The sequence below is a fragment of the Fukomys damarensis genome, unplaced genomic scaffold (genome assembly GCF_012274545.1).
Source record: "Fukomys damarensis isolate Sample0158 unplaced genomic scaffold, DMR_v1.0_HiC HiC_scaffold_7, whole genome shotgun sequence".
NCBI lineage: Eukaryota > Metazoa > Chordata > Mammalia > Rodentia > Bathyergidae > Fukomys > Fukomys damarensis.
In genome coordinates, this window is record NW_022900919.1 from 10,627,089 (window position 1) to 10,644,550 (window position 17,462).

At 46.4% G+C, this 17,462-nt stretch overlaps 1 pseudogene; it reads left to right on the forward strand.

Moving 5' to 3' along the window:
* The first annotated feature begins 12,370 nt into the window (after positions 1 to 12,370).
* Positions 12,371 to 16,947, forward strand: LOC104850772 (annotated as a pseudogene).
* Positions 16,948 to 17,462: the final 515 nt, after the last annotated feature.

The window sequence follows — 17,462 nt, forward strand, 5'->3', positions numbered from 1 at the left end:
TTTGTGAGCCACAAGGGATACAGAAATGCATGAGAAACAGTGTCTTGCCCCCCAAAAGCTCAAGAGAAACAGAAATGGAGGTGATGAAATAAGTTGGGGATTGAGAAACAAGAAAATATCAGGGTTCAACAGTGAGTGCATATCACGAATGTTACATTCTAGGACACCAGGCAATTGGTGGGGAAGAGTCTCTCTCTTGGGAGTAGCTCAGGAGTATAGGACGGGGCTGTGAAAAAGACAAAGACTAAACCTCGGCGACCAGGTGATGGGGTCTGATGTAGGGCTGAAATTTTGCTACTTCTAGTGGAGGCAATGCTTAGGGAAAGGGTTAGAGATTGACACGCTATCAGCTAACTGCATGCTGGCCAGGGGAAGAGCTTTGGGAAAAGAGAGCTGTTGGCACTGCGATTTCTGGAATTAACCCTGGGGCAAATTAATTCAAATAAAGCAAAGTGTTTCTCTTCCATCCCTCAGAGCTGCTGGATGATACACTTGAGTATCTTTGACTGCAGAGCTTGTCCAGTCTTCTCTGTGAACAGAAGAAAAAGAGGAAGGTAAGAGGCAGAACGCAGAGCGTGGGAGTGAGGAAAGTGAGAAAACAGGACACGGCAGAGTTCTCACTTTGTACTACCGAGTAGTTCCTTCTATCCTTCCTACCTTTCCAGGCAGAAGCCATCCAAGCCAAGAAAGACAGGCAGTCGGTGTGAGCCTTTAAGACTCTGGCTCAATGCTGCCACCTACCTCTCTCCCTTCCCAGGTGTTGTTTCCTCCAGGAAGGCCTCCATCTGCAGGGACATGTTGTGGCTTCTGTAAACAGTTGTTGGGAGGATCTGCAAAAGAGAAAACGGGGCATCAGGCTGTATCTTCAGCATTAGGAGCTGTCCTCGAGGCAGAAAACCCTGTGACTCAGCCTCAGAGATCTGGGCTTTGGAAAAACCTCTCCCCAGCCTGTCACCCACCACAGTGCTAAGGTCTCTCCAAGCCCATTGGAGGGTCTGCGGAGTGTTTTCATTTCCTCTCTCCAGCCTTTCCACCTGCACCTGTGTCCCAGGTATGCTCCTTACCTCCTGCTCCCATCTGACACCAGCTACTAACCTCAGTGGATCTCTACGTATCCACCATAATGGACAAAAATGCAGTGGCAGCTTGAATCGTGTCTCTCCCAAGAAGAAATTCCCAGGAAGCATTCTTTAAGGGTGGGACATAATAATCTAGGACAAAGCAACATCTGAATGAGGATCTTGGCAATGGCAGGAGTTTGCCCCCTAATACTGTTCTTCTCTGATACTCAGACTGCTGTGAAGAAGACGAAAATCCTCGAAGCCTCCAAGCGTGTGACCTGGGCTGGGTCATTCCCCTTCTCCCAGAGTTCTACAAGCCAACTGTCAGATCAGAGGGAGACCTCAACAGAAGCAACTGCCGCTGAGGGAGGGGGCAGCCTGGGAGCCAGAGTTCTCTCCCTTTCTCACTAACGGCCCTCACTCCTCCTAGGGAGGAAGCACCTCGGAGCCTGGAAGGAAGAGCCTCGTGCCTCCCAACTCTCCTTTGAAGATACAAGGGATCAAAGAGTCCACTAACTAGCTTGTGGATGTGAGCAAAATCATTTCCTCAATTAGTGTGCCTCAAAAGAAACTGTAGATATTTACAATACATACAGTCATACAGATGCAATACTGATACGGCTGCAATCTACCAAAGGCACAGGCGTGGGCCAGGGGGTGGGAGGGGATAATGGAAGTACCAAAAGTGGACCTTGGGGCCTCAACAAGTCCCTCCAAGAAGTGCACAGACAGTGCTCAAGCCTTAAAACAGCTGGAGGGGCTGAGGAGCAGAAGGAATGGAGCAGAAGCCAGGAAAGCAAAGATGTGACTTTTCTCCATGAAATCATGGCCTGCCAGCTGCCCCGACATCACCAACGTGTCAGTACCTCAGTTTCCATGAGTCAACAGTGGGGTATCCTGAGATGAACCTATAAGGGGAAGGACTCACAAAGGCAAAGCATGGAGTGGTTGAAAAAAAATCGCTGACACGATGTAGAAAGACCGACAGGAGAGAAGCTGTGGCTTGATAAAGGGAGTTTAGAAGGGAGGAGAAATGACAGGAAGCAGAGAGGAGCGGGAAAAGAGAGCAAGGAAAAGGAAGGGCAGCAGAGCCTTAGAGACCTGCGGAGATAGAATCAGGAGGCTGCAGCCTGGGGTGCCCTCTTGGAGCCCAGTCATCTCTCAGATACAGGCAGTCGGCATCCAGTCAAGCAGGATGAAGGGAAGACTGAAAGCCCACCATGCCTCTCCTTTCTTTGGTTCATTTTGTCTTCTCTCTTCAGCATCCCCTGAAGCTTTGCTGTGGAAGCGAGGAAAGGGATCTCAGTAAGGTGGGGTGGAAGGGTAGATACAGCGTGGCCTTTCGGGAAGAGATTATAGCTGATAGCAACCTGGCCCAGTGGCCAAGAAATTCCCCTCTAATGGTGGAGAGGTAGCATCCAGTAGAGACCAGGTGCAGGCTTGGGTGTTACCTGAACCCATCTCAACCCAGCTCCCTGGGGTCCCTTCTTCTTCAAGAACCCAGTGGAAAGCCACATTTGAGGGACATAAATGGCTCCAGGACTGGGAGAGGAAGGTAATTTGGAGAACTGTGGTCCTAGTTGCAACAGAGAATAATATACAAAGGCTTGCCGAAAAGCCTCTGCCAGTCTTCTTGGAAACCCCATGAGGAATAATTGCATTGTCCTTTCCCTAACCCCAGAGGTGGAAGAATTACTCTTGGGTCCAGAGATGCCTTCAAGCATCCCTCTTGCCTCTCAATTCTGCTGCCACAGAGGCCCAGCTCTCTGGTGAGACACAAGGTCATGACCCAGAGGGGAAACCTGAACCCTAGGTCTGAGAGGGTGGTGTGGTTCCAGGAAAGAGAGTAAATAAGTCCCAGTAATCCTTAGTGATCACCAACAAAGCAGGAGGAGCCGGATCTAGGATTCTCTTTAGGCAGCAGCTTCTAATTCTGCCACTGTGTTCGAGAGTACTCACGTGGAGAGAGACCCAGCAGAAAAAGATTTTGTGGAAGCGATCTTTTCCAAAGACCAGCTCAATTCCTCCATTCCCAACAGGCCCAACAGTTGAGCATTTTGACGTCAGTGATGCCCCGGTTCGGATGTCTGCCTCCTCCCTTCTGGCTTTTCCCTGTTGCCATTCACCCTTCATACGTGTTCAGGAATTCACCCATTCACTCACTCATCATTTCCTCAGAGATTTGCCGAGCTATGCTAAGCAGTGGGGAGCAAAGATGAATGAGACAAAGTTACTGTGCTCAAGTATATTCCTCTACAGCTAAGAGAAAGGGCAGATTGGCAGTTGCAGAATGAAATACAAGATTCAGGCTGGTGGTTTACACACCCCTTCATTCTAAACCCCCACAGACAACTACAACTACTAACAGAATATTAAAGATTTTTAATGCCCCAGGGGAGGCATATAAGGTTCTAAAAAGGTTCCTGTAACCAGGCAGACAGGAAGTAAAACAGGGAACACCTACTTGTGTACCAGCTATGACTGTGAGGAGGCTGCCACACTGGTATCTCCAGATGAAGTTCAGAGAGACCCAGGGTCCAATTCCATGAAGATGGTAACATCCCAGATAACAGTCAATGGGAAGACTTAGTGACCTCATAGAGGAGGCCGGGAAAAGAAGGTGAGGTTGGAGTGTCACCACTATACTTCCTGAGCTCAGGACCAGAGCCTGAGGAGCAAGATAGGAAGCCAAAAGGGAGCTGAGACCTGGTCCCTCCCTGCTGTCCCTACACTGGCCCAATGCTGTCATCCCGTAGGAACAGCTTGAAAAGGAGGGTTGTTGGTGCCTCTCCCACATGCCCACAGGACTCTAATTTCAGAGGAGCATTTGGGCCAAGAAAATGAAATAAAAATGCTGAGATCCCACAGCCTGGGAGTGGCCCCTTAGGAACTTGCTGGAATCCCTGTACCAGTCCGGTCCTGATGCTGAACAGGAATTCAGGGAGAGCTCGTTCTGAGCTTTCCTCACCCATCCCTGCTCAGATACCTCTGTGGAGCTGAACCCTCATGAGGTTGAAGGAGCTGCTGGTTTTCCCTTCCCTCTGTTGAGGGCTGGGAGGAGATGGTTTCTCCATCCTTCTCACCCCTCTAGAGGATCTTTCCTTTAAGCTCTGGCAGCCCTGAACACCAAAGTGCTGAGGAAGCGCTAAGGTCAGCCCAGGCCACCAGGCTGAAGAAAGAGCAGGACAGGGAGGGGCTGGGGAGCTCTACCCTCAGAAGGGACAGAAAATAAGCATCACAGTGCAGGAGTCCCTGCCAAGCTACTGCCCAGGCTGTGCTGAGAGACAGTGCTGCCACCACACTGAATTATACTGGCTATGCCGCCTCACCCTCCATACCCTGCAGAAAGGAGGGCTGCTCCTCTGAGAGACTGAGGCTCTCCAGCTCCTCTTTCCACAGACCGCTGGTTGCTACAGGGCTGTGGGACTGGAGCTGTGAGGCCTCCATGCTCGACCCCTGTGGGAGCTGAAGCTACGAACGGGGGTCCAGGTGAAATGAAACACTCAGGAAATGGACAAATCACAATGCAGCTTGAGAAGCTAGCAGCATCCTGGATCTAGCAGTTTGGGCTTAGGGTTTCTTTTCAGCCAGGTTCCCAAGCTGCATTTCTCTGGATCAGCTTCTTTGATTATTTGAGCTACAGGAGAAATGTAACTTAGGTATCTACTGTTTGTATTGCCTTGGAAAGGGACCTAAATATACCCTCTGGCTTTCACTCCAAGAGAAAGTCCCCAGAACTTACCTTGTGCATCCTAACTGAGTATGTGTTCCTGCGCTGCGTCCTTACTCCACAGCACATTCCATGGTCATTTCCTCAGTTACTGATGAGTGTTTTTCCAAGCAGCTGTCAGTTTGGGCTTGGTGCCAGGGATGTGACAGTCAGGGCCCACAAGTTGCTCCTCACCTCTGCCCAGGCAAAGACGTGGCCTTAATATCAGGGGAAATGCAGCGGTCACAGATAATCCCAGAGGCCTTTGTTAGATCGCAGATATCAAGACCCTGTGGCTCTTGTCCCATACAGCACTCAGTAGGGACCTAACATCACTGCAATAGTAAAGATAGCTAAAATGTCACTAGAAAACCAATTAGGAATATATTGGTGACGGGAAGGAGTGAGGCAGGTATGCTCTATTCAAGACGGCATCATGGTCTTAAAGGCGATGCTACTTGGGGCGTCCACATTTCTTCCATCACTTCCCCTGCTATATTTAGAGAGCAAGACAAATTTCTGGGGCTGTGTGTCCCACGTGGAGTAAACCTCACATTATTATTCCCCTTCAGGAAATTCAGAGAAGCAAGCCATTATCCACGTTCCCAGCACTTCAGGGGGCTGAAGCAGGAGAATTGAAAATTTGAGCCCAGCCTGAGCAACTTAGCAAGAACCTGTCTAAAAAAATTTTTTTAAGGTGCTAGGGATATACCTCAATGCACGTGCCCTGGGTTCCATGTTCAACACCAGGTATGGAAAAAGCAGGGGATGCCATATAAGCTTATTGGGGTCGAAAGCTAGATACTTCCTGACACCGGCATGGGATTCAGGAAGATAAATCAGTAAAGACCTTAAGACCCAAATCTGGGGAGTGTTGGTCCTCACAGGAGTTGGGATGGTGTCTGGAAGCTGTGACTTTGGTACCCCCCGCTGAAGGGCCAAGGGCCTGCAGCTGGTTCTGGGAAGATGGGAACATCTTGCTCATGGCCAGTGGTGAGCTTTCGAAATAATCCAGAAAGAGTCAGGAAGTGGTGGATGTGGTTGGAGTATCACCAAGATGGTGCTTTGTGGAGGTGAGAAACAACCTGGCAAATGATTGTATGGTAAATTTCATGTATATTTTTAAGTGATTCACGTTTTAAAAACAAAAAGATGCAGACTGGGAGGATGGAAGAATAAAGGGTGTCCTTCCCTCAGCTGAGAGATGGATAAGCGAGAGAGGAGGCCTGCACACTTCCCCATGTGCTGTCGGCCTTCCTCATGGGCAGACCGAAACAAGGCTGATTCCATTCGACCCAAGGGGGACCTGAAAATATTGGAGAGTCGGAGGCAAAAACTCTGTAGTTCTTTCTGCAGGCAGAGACAGCGAGGGAGAGGAAACAACACTGGGAGATAGAGAAGAAACAAAAATATTGGTGGGGAATATGATCAAAGACGAGAGTCAGGACAGTAGAGCAGGCAAAGCAGGCCAGCATAGCAAGGGCCCCACTTACATGTGGGACAAGGAAGAAGGACAGAGACCAAAATGGAAAGGAGCTGGCTCCATTCTGCCTGCACCTGGCAGCTTGTCCAGAAAATAACCAAATCCTTGTGAATTTCAGGGTTCAAAGACAATGGAAAATGAGAAATGAGGACTGTTCCGGGGAGTAGGGAAAAGAGCAGGGCAAATTTATCCTGGGATGGAACCAGACAGATTATTTCAGCAACATATAGGTACTTCCCTTTTACACAGTGGTTCATTACCTTGGCTACCAGCCCTTTACCTTCAGGCCAAGGTGTTGGACTCGCAGTGAATGAGAAGGCTAAATAGAAGGACAGGGACTCCAGAAGACGTCTGGCTGGGAGTGAAATAGCAACTCCAAGCAACGTGCCATGCTTTAGCTTAGCTGACTCCCTTGCACCTAGCTGCAGGGATGGTTTGTGGAGGAGTGCACATAGTACTTGAAAAACAATGTTGTAGTCTATCTAAGGAAGCCCAATCCCTGCTCCACTCTGTAAAAATATCTCTCTGGATTACAGAGACTCATGACAGTGGATCACGGGATCTAAACTGCCTTGAGTAAAGCTAATTTCCAGTCTTGCATTTGGCCATCTGTTGGTCAGTCCTGAGCCCACTCCAAAAGTTTCCCTCCTTCCTGCCCTTCAGTCCTTTCCTCCTGCTGCTGCGTGTAATTCACAAAGGGTTCTGGGAAAGTCTGTTTGCTCTCTTACTCCCCATCTACAAATCCTTAGCTTCAGCATCTCTGCATTTATAGTGCTAAGAACCCTCTTTCTCAGGAGCAGAGAAATGATGATGGCACGTGGATAGGTTTCTTCATTTGAGAAAGTTCTATCTTAGTAACAGATATTTCTGCTGTATGGAATAGATATGGCATGAACGACTGGCTGGTCATCTATCAGTAACTGGGTGGTTAATCACAAAAATCAGCTGATTTCCTAGCTCCCCCCAAAACCACCCCCCCTGAGAAGTTTCTCATTTTACTCCTTCCCAAAACCCAGGCAGCTTTGAGAAGTAAACAATGAAGGAAGCCTTCTAAAATGGAGCCCAAGTGCACTCTGCATGTGGGACTCAAACAAGCACAGAATTGCCCACATCACAACAAGCAAGGTACACAGACCTGAGGTCTTGAGCCTAGCATTGGTCATCAGCGTGAGCCTAGCAGGCTTTTCCTTAACTAGTGTCCTTTGAATCTAGCTGATCTAACTACACGTGTTATCCTAGGGTCCCCTACATACAGCATTGATGAATTCACTCTAAGTTAAAAGAGCATCCAAGTCCTTGCCTTAGAACACCTTGCCTTTAAGGGGCTCCCAGTCTCTTTTAGGAACACAAATGACAATGAAGTGTATAATGGCCTGACATGGGGTTCAGTGTGCAATATGGTATCTCCGGTTCCCCGACTCTTAGAACTTCAGATTCATGGAATCAGCCATAATAAAAGACTGCAATACGTAGTACTTGGTTCCATGGAAATGCTCTGTGGAGAAAATGGGCCCATTCTTAGACCAGCACTGGAACGATGAAATAAGCTTTCATTCCGTGGAGGAGAAGCTGTTCAAGAGTTCTAGCTTGGGTGATTCGAAAAACATTGGTTGGATTAGGAACTCTTTGTCGTTTCCAGTTGAAAGTAAAGAAGCAAATGATTGTGATGGGTAGAGAATTGAACCTCTTATGACGTGCTGCTTTCCAGGCTGTGGAAGTCAAGAAGGAAGGACCAGGGGTAAAGGAACAAACCTGGAAAATGAATTAAACATTTAATCACGAGACCAGGAGCAGGGGGAGAGGTTGCTCTTCCTGGAATGTCCATGGCCCTTTCTTCCTATCCAGCTTGCTATCCTGTAAACAAACAAACAAAAAATTAAATTTTATTTACATGTAGACCAACACAGATCCGGGATATGTGTCCTACAATTGAGCGGAGTAAGGAAATAAATAGCAGAAGTCAGCCAAGGAAAGAGAGAGGGACAGAACCCCACAGAAAGCAGAGCAGAGCCCTGGGGAAAGAACAGCCATGGATGGGGTGGGGTGGGAGCCTCAGGGCAGGGGAAGCAGAGCTGGGACTGAGGTAACAGGGACCCAGGGTGCCTCTTTTCCCTGGAGCACATGCCATGTCCCAGTCTTTGGAAAGAGAGAAGTGATGAAATGGAAGGGCTGTGACGGTCAGGCACTTGGGAAGAAACTGAAGTCTGGCTTGCCCATTGCTCCTTCTGAATCTCAGCATACGCTTCTCAAGGAGAGGAAGTCCCTGCAGAATGAGTCCTGACAAGGCTTCCTGGAAGGAGAAGAAAATAAGCATGGCATTCTGCCAAAGGGAGGCAGTGACCAGCTCACACTCTGGAAAGTGTCAGGGTGGAGGGGAGAGCTTGAGTCTTCTGTGGTTAGGGAAGAAGCCAGTGGCTCTCGGCAAGTCCTTTGAGTCAGCTATAGGCCTTCCTCTGGCCCATTACCTGCGTCTTCATCCTTATTTGCATTTCAGCCAGGCCATATCCCTGACTGGGCATTCAAGAGGATTAAACTATTGCCACCCCAAGTTCTCCCTTTGGAACAGGCATTCCCTGAATTAATGGACTCAGGCCTGAGTATTCATTGACAAAGTTTGGCAGAACAACACACGAGTTCCTTCACACCTGGGAAGGAGGTACACGCAACCAGGAGGTGGTGGTGGGGCGGCTGACCCAGGTGGCGGTGGGGTGGCTAACCCTTGTTCAGCCCCATTTGGGGCACCCATTCCTATGCTATAAAGATATCCTAATATCCTATTGGTTAAACATTTTTATAAAAGACCAAGGTTAGGCTGCTAAGCTGGATATATTGCTTGGACTGATGACCTTCTCCAACCCTTGCTCCCCTTTCCCACTCCCCCTTCTTTTTGCTTAGCATTATTCCTGCCATCTTGGTCTTTGGCTTGGGTGATCCCCAGTGCATCCCCAGCACACTTCTTTGGAATGGTTCATGGGCAAAGATGTTATTTCTACTGAGCCTCAGGGCACCATCCTTGTGTTCCAGGGTGTCCACGCAGCACTGCATCTCTGGCTGATGCGACCTTTCCCTGCGAATGAGCATGATTGCTCTGAAGAGCGCATTTTAGGATGCTGGTCTTTCCCACAAGTACTTATTAAGCCTATAAATCTAATGCTCAGGAGTTTATCTTGATCTGTAGTTTTGGCTGTACCTACTTGGGAAGACAGGGCCTGGAAACTCCTGCCATGCCCCAGTCACTGACTTCCAATTTCCTGGCATCTGTTGGAATTCCTCAGCTGCGAATGCTTTCGCACACCGAAGTTCCACCTCACTAATACTAATACAAATGTGGATTTATATACCTGCCTTCTCTCCACCTTTATCGAGGACTTTATACTCTAGATTTTCTATTATTCCCCCTTCCCAGAGCTGCTGCATAATTAACCTTTGTCATTTGTCCATATAAAACATTTTAGGAATTGGCCATGAATATTTTAGTGTCACTCAATACACTTACTCTAGTAAGCCTTGGGGATACCTCAGTGAATGAGAAACTGTCTTTTCCCTCTAAAAGCACTTCATCTGGTAAAAATAATCTTAAGTACCTCACAAGACATTAGAGGTAAACTTAAGTTTGTAAGTTGACTTCGAGACTCAATCATTTAGATGGCAAATAGAAGAAATTCTTGAAGACTCCTGTCCATTCATTGTTGGGGTTGGATACAAGGAGCTCCTGCGGAAAAGCCTGCCCACAAAGTAGATACTCCCTGAACTTTTAACTCAGATTTCTAGACGTGATTCTAGTAATGAGATCCAAAGTAGTGGGATGAATTATTGTCACAGTTCCTAGCTGGAAGGCAGAGATGCAGGTAGGGAGGACATTCAAAAATTTGTTTGTATGAATATGTCTGTTCACTAAATGTCAGCTGCTAGAAAAGGGAAAGAAGAGAAAGCAAGGAAAAAGCAAGGACAGAAGGGAAAGCAGGGGCAGAATATCATGACTGACACACAAGGAATTTTCCTCCACCTCTAGGTCGTGAGCTATTTTGCTGGTGTGTATCCTGGTACTACTCAAATGGTATCCAACACTGTTCTTTCTTTCTTTACTCAGGTTTCTCTGAGTCTTGTCCTTTCTATAAATAAAAAAATATGTGCATAAGCTATAATATTCCCACTAGAACCTGGAAGTTACAGAGAGTTGAAACTATAGGAAATATACATGGAAATGGAGATAAATAACAGTTACAATAGAAAAAAATAACAAAATAATTGAGTGCATCCAGAGCACACCTTGGGGGTGTGGGTCAGCACATAGAGAATATCATTAGTAGGAAGCAAAGCAGAGGAGTTTATATCAGAGGCTCAGGAAGATGGAGAGGAGACAAAGGGCAAAAGCTGAAGGCCGAGTCTGCAGCCTCCTATCCTTCTGACGCCAGTACCTCCAGCATCTCGACTTCCCCCATATTCCCCTTTAGCCCAGAGCCAACAGAGCAGAGGAAAACATGGAAGAAGAAGCAGGAAAAAGGAAGGAGAAGCAAAGACAGATGCAGGAAGCATCTGAAGGGTGGAGGGAGAAGAGATTCTGGTCTTCAAAGGGAATGGGCACATTCAGGGTGGTGTTGCCATAGACAAGGACAATGGGTGGTTCTTATGGGGGTCAGAGAAGTACCCAAAAGGCTAGAAATGTAGCCCACAACTATAGCACCCCCAGTAACCACCAGTAACCCCCAGTAAACCAAAAACTTTCCAGTCACTTTCTCTCTTCCACCTTTGAAACATTCAAATTCGGTACTGACGTTTTTTTCCAAAGGATGCGAATGCTGCCCAGGATCTAGGTCCCTGGCATTGCCTCTAAACCCTACCTGATGGTGAGAGTCAGTGCCCAGTGAGTTTTAGCTGGAACTCAAGGAACTCATCTCACTTTGGACCAGTGAGGGGCTGATACGTCGTCCTTTACAATCCCTGGCCTCAGACAGGCTGTGGGGTCCCAGTCCTTGACCTGGCATTTATTGAGTACTTCATAACCCAAGGGGATGTCTGCTTTCTCTGGCATTTTATGACAATGTGTTTTAGATTAAACAATTACAGAGATTTTCAATGTAGCTCAATCTAGACTTCCTCATGACAAGCTGCGGATGAGGGAGCGAGGAACCACAAAAGTTCTTGTGTTGCTTGAAAAATGGTCACATGGCAATTCAGGGCAATCACCAAAGGCCCTGTGTAAAAACCAGGCCCAGTTTGTCATTTGGCTGCAGTCTAGGGTTGACATCGATCAGTTGATTAGAGAGATGCACTCACAGTGAATACAAAGTGGTGTCCAGAATGCGCTGCAGACTTGGGACTTCACAAAGAAACTACTCTACCTTTAGGTTCATGCCCTGGAAAAGGAGCCCAGTGTGCTTCCTCTTCCTCCATTTCACATTCAGAATGATCTTCTTCTTTATGCATTTTCCAGGGATTTCTCCTGACTTAACAAAGACACGAAAACTTGGCATTCTTTGTCTGTTCCCACTGTGTATACACATTTAAGCGAGCCTCATTCTGTGCCAGATTTCTGGTAATGTTAGAAATACAAAATCAACTGAAAATTACTTTTCCCCTATTGAGAAAAATCAACATTGAGCAAGAATGGAAGGAAGGAAGGACCACAGGAAAGGGCAGCCGGAGTCAGGCTGGAGTGGTGATGTCCTTCAAGGAGTCATCCTGGGGGAATTTTCTAAGAACGACCGGTGTCTTGAAAAAGACAGGGAATGATTTCGTACTGTTCACAGGTGAAGAATAAAGAGTGAGAGGGTGAGAGGGAAAAGCAAGGAGCTTGGTCTCTTCAGAGGTTGTTCTTTACACTGGTAATTCCAGGGACGAGGGCGGCTGGGGCAACTAGGATAAAACGGGAAACCCGAGTGGGTTTTCCCAGACAGGGTGGTTCTGTTGTCCCTTGGGGGGGTGAAATGATGCCCTGTCTCTGTCCTTCCATTCCCTTATTGCCCTTTTGACCAATTTAGGTGTCAAAAAATATAAAATATGATCAAAGCAAAAGGCAGACACTCAGATTCTGACCCTGACAAACCAAAAAGAGACAGACAGAGAGAGAGAGAGAGAGAGAGAGAGAGAGAGAGAGAGAGAGAGAGAGAGAGAGAGAGAGAGAGAGAGAGAGAGAGAGCAGTGAAACACATTTTAATGACTCAAAATTACAAGTAAAGATAAAACAATTGCAACTTGGGGGAAGAAAAAAAGATGGAGCAGGAAAAAGAGCACAGCGATGAAAATGTTTTATTGAGGCTCAATAATAAAAGAGACTCATAGGTAGATGGGAGAAGAAGGGATGGCCTGGTGGCACCATGAGCCACTCTTCCTCTGCAAGGCTATATCCTAAGCAACTTCTTTACACTTCTCCTAAAAAAAGATAAAAAGAGAACTCTCCTCATCATTTTATCTGTCCTGTTCTCTCATAGCCTCTACCTGCAAAGGCCTGTTCTGACCATGGGAAGCGAATGGAATTTCCTCAAGCAGATGATTTCTTTCTCTTTTCCCAGAGGAAGCACAGCCATGGCCATGCAGAGGGCAGCTTAGCAAACTATGCTGAGAACACAGAAAAATCTGCAGCTGAACGCATGCTAGGCTCTCCCTAATTTCAACCAACTTGCCCCGTCCATGCATCCTCACCTCAGCTATGACAAGTCAGGTGCTTGACCCAACTTAGCTGAGGATAATAAAATGAAGGAACTACAGTAGGGTGGAGAGTTCAGGCTGCAAGTGTGTGACAGGAACCTCTACGTAGCTGCCTTATCCCAGTCTGCTTTGACACAATGAACACTGCTCCTTCTGCTGTGGTGCACCTTGGTGGAGTTGACACCTGAAACCCACCCTTTCCTCACTAGGGTGGTAGCGATCAGGACTTGGGAAGGGGGCACCACAGAGTGCGAGGTGTGTGCCTGCTGGATTCAGTGCCCATGTGCTTGGCACTGCTTCCAGGCCAGTAAGAAAAGCTAAGGATCCCTTGCTCTTACCCATATTCACCTTCACCTCTTTCTATAAATATACATGCCATGGGTTGCAAGATGTTAAAATGAATTTCTTATTCTGCTTTCACTGAGGATGTACAAAGCCAATGAGAAATTGCAGGATTTTCTCTGAACTTTCAAAATAAGAAGGTAAAGACTACATGGCATCCATGAGCAATTTGGCAAAACTTAGAGATGAACATTAACATGCAGTGAATAAAAATATAGTAGGAGGCCTGGCTTTATGGGTTGTCATTTTCGCTGTTCCTCCTCGCAGGAAAGAGAGAAGCATCCCCATCACTTCACAATGGGGGACCAGGCAGTATACATGGCTCACGAGGGGCCCTTGGGTATGGCCAACCCCAGAGCCTTGGACTTCTGATCCCCAGGTGAAGAGGCAGAGGCTCAGCTCTTCTGGACACTGGCCCACCCCTGGGGAAAGGGAATAAAGCTAACCAAGGATGTTTTGGGTGCTGAGCAGATGGGCCACCCAGAGGTCTTCAGGCAGGCAGTGGGAGCTGGCCAGGAGCTGTGTTTGAATCCTATCCAGTGGAGTTTCGAGGAGGGAAGTGGTAGTGATGGGGGAGAAGAGCCCTGACCTAAAAGGAAAGACACTTTTGCCCTTGTCTGGGAGGTGCAGTGAGGCAGGCTCACTAAGGTGATCTTAAAAATGCTGCATGGCAGAGTCAGCCCTGAGAGTGTGCAGCCCCAGGGGACCGAGTCTCCAGGTGCAGTACCTCCACTTCCCCACTGGGCCCAAGGAAGGGTGGGGATGAAGAAGATTTCATGCCCTGAATTACAGAGCAGCAAACCCACACCCTAGTGTTCCACGACAGTTGCTGGTTCCAGCCACTACTGACAGAGGGAAAAGCCTTTAACTGTAGCTTAGAGGTTTTTCTGTGACAGGACTAGGTATTTTAATTACTGAAATAGGTCTTTTTGTGGTGAAAACTGACCAGAGTCTGGCTACTACATGAGCGTTCCTGGGAAAGTATAGAACTGGCCTCCAAATTTGCAGAGTGCATTTTTCAGTTCATGTTCTTGGAATAGTACGGCACTGGGGTCCTACAAGTGCTTAGAGGAACTTTCCTCATACCTCTGCTGCCCTTGAATCTCACAGCCTCACCTTTCAGGGCATGTTCTGGCTAAGAGAAACCCTTGGAGTTTCCTGAAAGGATGCTTCTTTTTGCTCTCTTCTCCTGATTTTTCCATACATTCCAGGTTCTTCCAGAAAAAACAAAACAAAAAAAGAAAAACAAAACAAAACAAAACAAAACTTTCTCCCACCCTGGAGTCTTAAAGTGCATCTTCAACTCATTTTCCCCCTCAGTTTCTGGAAGCTCCCTCCAAGGCTCCATGAGCTCCTCTGATTCATCTCTGGGGCTTGGAAGTCATTTCTTTTATGGCTATTTCTTTGTCTTTGGTCTTGCCCCAAAATACTGTAAATTCTTTGTGGGCAAGGGCTCCATCTTGTTCCCTTTCCTCTTCCCAAGGATTGGAGAACTTTTGGCACATTGGAAATGCTCAGTTAATGTTTGTTGAATGGATGAAGGAACACACTTTTACACACTGCACGATTAGGGAGCAAATACAAGAATTTCACTTTCAATGTACATGACTTGAAAGTCACTTACTTTGGGAGATAGTCAGAGAACGAGGAACACAATATGGGATGTGAAAAGTGAAAGACTAAATTCAGAGTCATGTTTTTCTGAAGTGTCAGTAAAGACAAAAGGGAGGGAAATTAGACACCTGGGAATTATGACAGGGGTGTCACAGTCTGCATCTCAGCTCTGAGGCTCTGCATGACCTTGTTCTGGACAGGGCTGTTTAACAAGGTACAAATTAAAGAAAACAACAAAAAAGGACAAAAACAGGTTTAGCATATTTCTTCCATCCTATCTCTAGAATGTAAGGGAATATTGAGTTTTAGAAAGAAGTCTGCCACCTTTCTCCTGTGTGTGGGGACGCCTTCCTGCTGTTGTCTGGCTCAGGCCTGCAGTCCTCTAGAAAGCACACACCAGGCCTTCAGTTAGATGTTTGAAGTTGGTGTGGAAGTTGCCCAACAATGAAGACCATGCCGATGGATATGGGAGAGGATGATAAAGGAGACGATGACCCAATTCTTCCACCAAATGTCAGTGCAGAAATATTGAAAAAGGTCTTGCAGTGGTACATCCACCACAAGGGTGACCTCCTCCTCCTCCCTGGGATGATAACAAAGAAAGGTGAACAGATGACATCCCTGTTTGGGACCAAGAATTGCTGAAAGTTGACCGAGGGACTCCTTTTGAACTTATTCTGGCAGGAAAGTACCTAGAAATCAGATGTTTGCTTGATGTCACATGCAAGACTGTTGCCAATATGATCACTAGGAAACTCCAGAGAGGATTGGCAAGACCTTCAATATCAGAAGTGACTTCCCTGAAGAGAGGGAAGCCCAGGTACACAAGGAGAATCAGTGCTGTGAAGAGAAGTGAAACAACGCGTCTGACACTGTAACACCATAAGGGCTGTTCTAAATACTAGTTGCACTGCTTTGTTTGTAATTGTTAATATTACACAAACAGTAGACAATCACAGCAGCAAATCCATTGTATTAGCATAATATTGTCCTCAGTGCCTGTATAATTTGAGTGCAGATTCCGAACCAATGACTGCATCACTTCTAGTCTGAGAGAAAGTTGCTGCTTTTCTTTACTCTGAATAAACGGAACTGTGGGTTCTCAGTAGAAAGTTGACATGTTGAGTTTTCCCTCTTTTTGTAACGTGATTTCTGCCTGGTTTATCTTTCAGTTATCTTTAGCGAGCTTTTAAAAATTGGTGTTGTAGATATAACATCTTGCAGAAAGTTTCCTGAAATAGAATTATCAAAATGTTATCTTTATTCAGAACTCGGAAACCGGCAAAAGGTTACTGGAAGTAACTGTCCTGAGAGAGGCTATTTAGAATGGCTTGCAGCCTTCTAGAGTCACTAGTGTAGTTAAGTCTGTATGTAGCAGGGCTCCCTTAGCTGGAGCTGAAGACTTATTTTATTTGTTTTTGCATTTTTAATCTTCTCAGCTTTGAATATGTTGCCTAGAGACTCAGTAACCAGCAAGTTTGTGGTTTGGGGGAGAAGTGTAACTGACAGTTTGTTAGCTTTTCAATTAAAGAGGACACTTAATTCATGTGGTTTGGCATCTTTCTCTAATCACTGTTTCCATGTGGGGAAAATTATTCACACTGCTTGAATATAGAAAATGATTTAACCTTCAATATTGAAATATGTGACAAAACCCAGAAAAAAAAAAGACGAATGAAAAATGATGACTAGAGTTATAGAAAATAGGGAGTGGAGTGAAAATGAGACTAAAGCAGAAGAAAGCTTGGATGGTCATCTCAAGGCTTGAGAAAAGTTAATTCAGGAAACTCAAAGCCACAGGTTATTGTCACGGATGCTCCATGTAGCGAGGCCACAGAGGCAGCTTACAGGTATGTTTTAGGGTAGGTATGGGCTCTTGAACCTCTATCTCCATCATTGGGCTGGCCCTGCGGTAGGCATTAGAAAGGCAGCATTTCTCACGACCCAAAGACCAGGGTGCCTAAAAAAGTAATCTCTGGGACACAAGAAAGTGCCTAGGGCCACAAGAAAATGACAACTTCCAATTCATGATGATACATACTGTGTAAGTCAAAGGGATAGAAATTCAGAGGCAGATTTCATTTTTTTTGGCGGGGAGCGTCGAGACAGGGTCTCACTATGTAGTTGAGACTGACCTGGAGCTCACTATTTAGTCCAGGCTGGTCTCAAACTCACAGTGATCCTCCTGCCTCAGCCTCCCGAGTGCTGGGATTACAGGTGTGTGCCCCTGGCCCAGCCAGATTTCAATTTTTCGAAAGAAAAAGGAAAGAAAACAAATGATACTGTACCATTTGAACCTGTGCATTTTTATAGAGTGAAGATTGTAAATTACAACTGCAAAACTCACCCCATTTGCAATGTCTTTAACTAGCAACTATATTTGAGGTTTTAGAAATTAATATGACTAAATGCAAATTTAGCTCAGTTGAAGATATTAAGTGTTTGTTAAAGTTCAGTCAAACTCAGGAATCTCCGAAAACCTGGGTTGGTTGAGTCAGGATCACGGAGGACAGAGTAGTCAGGACAACACATCATTGACAAGATCACAGAAGCTTTTAAGAATTTGGATAGAGGATCTGACTCTGAATAAAAAGGACACCATGAA